The sequence below is a fragment of the Crocodylus porosus genome, unplaced genomic scaffold, assembly GCF_001723895.1.
Source record: "Crocodylus porosus isolate Cpor-Errol unplaced genomic scaffold, CroPor_comp1, whole genome shotgun sequence".
In the NCBI taxonomy this organism is placed as follows: domain Eukaryota; kingdom Metazoa; phylum Chordata; order Crocodylia; family Crocodylidae; genus Crocodylus; species Crocodylus porosus.
Genome location: NW_017728947.1, coordinates 35,996,782 through 36,000,909, shown reverse-complemented (window position 1 = coordinate 36,000,909; position 4,128 = coordinate 35,996,782).

Here is a 4,128-nt window from a genome sequence, read left to right as displayed (position 1 = left end):
AAGAACCAGCACCATACCTACAGGCTGGGGAACTCCCTTCTCATCAGTACAGAGGCAGAAAAGGATCTTGGAGTCATCATTGATGCCAAGATGAATATGGGCAGACAGCGTGGGGATGCAGTCAGGAAGGCCAACTGCAACTTGTCATGCATCCACAGATGTATCTTGAGCAGGTCCAAGGAGGTGATCCTCCCCCTCTATGTGGCACTGGTCAGGCCACAGCTGGAGTACTACATCCACTTCTGGGTGCTGCACTTCAGGAGGGATGTGGACAACATGGAGAGGGTCCAGAGGAGGGCCACTCGCACAATCAGGGGGCAGCAGGGCAGGGCTTATGAGGAGAGGTTATGGGACCTGAACCTGTTCAGCCTCCACAATAGAAGGCTGAGGGGGGATCTAGTGGCCTGTTACAAAGTAGTCAGAAGGGACCAGCAGGCATTGGGGGAGTCTCTGTTCCCCCGAGCACTACCAGGAGTGACAGGAAATAACAGTCACAAGCTAGCAGAGGGTAAATTCAAATTAGACATCAGGAGGCTCTACTTCACTGTCAGGGCAGCTAGGATCTGGAACCAAGTGAAGTGGTGCTGGCTCCTACCCTGGGGGTCTTTAAGACAAGGCTAGACAATCACCTTGCTGGGGTCGTTTGCCATGGCAGGGGGTCAGACCTGATGATCTGCTCAGGTCCCTTCCATCCCTACTAACTATGAAACTATGAATTATCAATATCTCTTTGTCAAAACTAACTGAAAATGTGAAAGTCAAATGGGTTTGGTTTGGTGATAAATAGGCTTCCATTTTTAAAGAGAATGTGTGTTAAAATAGTCTTGTGAAATTCAGATAGTTTCCATGATCTATCCTTTCCATTATCCCTCACTTCCTTACCCTGCTCCCCCCCGCACCCAAAAAAGAATCTGTCAGAACAGTTTTAGCAGAATTTTCAACCAGCCATAATTTTGTATTTTAAACGTTTTATATGCTCAACTAGAAATGTACGAGGAATTCAGAAGCAATTTAAGAAGACCTCATAGTTTTAAAAATTGGATCTATTTTTGTTTCTGCTGCTGTTTTATATAAAATGGAAGAAATTCTTGAAGAAAATATATACTTTAAGTTTGGGACCTACTTACCAATCATTAATATGTTACCTTTTATTCTCTTAGATGAATTATTATCAATATTTAAATGCATAAATGCAGTACACTACACTACAATAGAATGGTCTAGAATGGAAAAGAAGACCTTACAGAGAGCAGCAGTTGGAGAAGTTCTTGTTAGCAACTGTTGGTAAAATACTGGCTTGGATATAGCTTAACTGATTGCTATTATATATATTTATGGGGCAAACTCTCAGAGTCTCAGCACAGCTTTTGAATGAGTCAGAAGATGGGAGTTATGATTTTTGTTGCACAACAGATCAAAGAGAAATGCTGTGAAAAGAATTTTATTTCATTATAGGTTTCATTGGCCTCAAAAAAGCCTTTGATATTGTCCATCAGTCCAGCCTTTAGACTATGCTGGACAGGCTCAAGTGTCCTGACAAGTTCATCACAGGTTTCAAGCAGTTCCATAAAGGAAATGAAAAGGATTAGCAATAACCTTATCTGAGCCTTTCCCATCTTTCATAGAGTGAAAGTAGATTTGGTCTCATGTTGATATATACACTTCTATAGAATACTTGTGAATGAGGCAGATGACAACATTTAAGTTACTGTGTAAGCAGTATCAGCATTTCTTGAACACTTTGGCTAGGTAGAGACATTCAAAAAGCCTGAAGCAGAATCAAGAAAACCTACAAGGATTTTTTTAACCAGCATAGATTGGATAACAAGTGAACAGAATACGTGTTCACCCTTGGCTGGGGGAGGGGCACAGGCAGATGCCTGCACTAGCCAAGGCCAGAAGGTGAGGGGCACTTTCATATGCCTCCCAGTGAGGACTCTATCCCAAGTTCCAGCCCTCCCTCTCCAGTGTCTTGCTTTCAACAACAACAGGGGAGCACCCCCCCCCCAGCTGTGCTTGATTGGGTCTGGGGCCCAGGGACCAGCTCTCAGCTCTAGCTCTTGCTTGCCCAGTCAGTCAAGCCAAGCAGTGGTAGGATGGGAGGGCAGTGAAGGCCCCAGTCCCCTGCTAGACTTCAGGAAGCACAGCTGGAAGCTTATATGGTGGGGGGCCTCTACTCCCCCATTGCTGCTGCTACTCCCCCATTGCTGCTGGTACTGCCCAACTCAGCTGACAGCTGTATGTGGCTTTCAGCCCTAGCTCTTGCCTGCCCCTGGCAGCTGGGCTGTACAGTACTGGAGGTGCAAGCAAGCAGAGGCCCACCACCATGCATGCCCCCCCAGTTGTGCTTGTTCAAGTCTGGGGTGGGTTGACATCAAGAGTCTGGCCCTCTACTGCCCCCTGCCACTGCATGGCTTGAATGGCAGGGGCAGGAAGGAGCTGGGGCTGAGAGCTGTGCAGTGCCTTGCAGGGGAATAGAGGTCCCCCACTGGCCCCAGCCCTCCAGACCTAAGCAAGCACAGTTAGAGAGGTCCACATGGCTGAGGGGCTTCATTCCCTCCACTCCACTGCTGCTGGGCTCATCTGACAGGGGCAGGCAGGAGCCAGAGCTGAAAACCACATGTGGTTGCCAGCTGAACCAATCAGTGGTGAGGGGGTGGGGGAAGTGAAGGCTCGCACAACACATGGCTACCCCAGACCCAAGCAAGCACAGCTAAGGGAGACCTGTGCAGCAGGGAGGTCTCTACTTACCACCCCTCCCACAGGCTGGAATCTGTGCTGGGGACAGAGGCTTTCCTGGCTATCTCTGTGACAGCCTAGGTGTAGGGTCAGCCCAGCACTCAGCCACAGCAGACTAGCAAACCAATCTGTGAGTGAGACTTAGCAGGGGCCCACAAAGTGGCCTGGGATACTGGGGGACAGCAACCTAACTTGAGACAAGTGCAGATCTGGTACAGAAGTTTAATAGACTTCATAGTTTCATAGTTAGTAGGGTTGGAAGGGACCTGAGCAGATCATACAGTCTGACCCCCTGCCGTGGCAGAATGGAGTACTGGGGTCAAACGATGCCAGCAAGGTGTTCATCCATCCTCCTTTTAAAGATCCCCAGGGTAGAAGCCAGCACCACTTCTCTTGAAAGCTGGTTTCAGATCCTAGCCACCCTGACAGTGAATTAGCACCTTTGATATCTAGCCTAAATCTACCCTCTGCCAGCTTGTGACCGTTATTTCTTGTCACTTCTGGTAGTGCTTGGGGGAACAGAGACTCTCCCAATGCCTGCTGATCCCCCCTGAATAGTTTCTAAATGGCCATTAGATCTCCCCCCCCCTCCCCCCCCTCAGCCTTCTCTGGTGGAGGCTGAACAGGTTCAGGTCCCTTAGCCTCTCCTCGTACAGCCTGTCCTGCTGACCCCTGATCATGCAAGTGGCCCTTCTCTGCACCCTCTCCATGTTGTCCACATCCCTCCTGAAGTGCATGCCCAGAACTGGATGCAGTACTCCAACTGCAGCCTGACCAGTGTTGCATGGAGGGGGAAGATCATGTCTTTGGACCTGCTTGAGATACATATGTGGATGCATGACAAGGTATGTTTCCCCACACTGTCGGCCCATGTTCATTTTGGCATCAATAATGAGTCCAAGATCCTTTTCTGCCTTTGCACTAATGAGAAGGGAGTTCCTCAGCCAGTAGGTATGCTGCTGGTTCTTCCTCCTCAGGTGCAGTACCTTGCACTTGTTGGTGTTGAATCCCATCCTGCTCTCATCCACCCACCCATGTGACCTGTCCATGTCTGATTGCAGCCTATTCCTCCCTTCTAGTGTGCCCACTTCTCCCCACATCTTAGTGTCATCAGCAAATTTGAACAGGGTGCTTTTTACCCCACCATCCATAGTCATGGATGAAGATGATGAACAGTGTAGTCCCTAGGACTGAGCCCTGCAGAACCCCACTGACCACATCCCTCCATGTCGAATAAGACCCGTCCACCACCACGATCTGGGTGCGGTCCTCCAGCCAACTAGTGACCCATCTAATTGTGTAGGTATCAATGCCACAGTCTCCTAGTTTTTTTAATGAGAATGGGGTGAGAGATAGTATTGAAGGCCTTCCTAAAGTCCAGAAAGACTA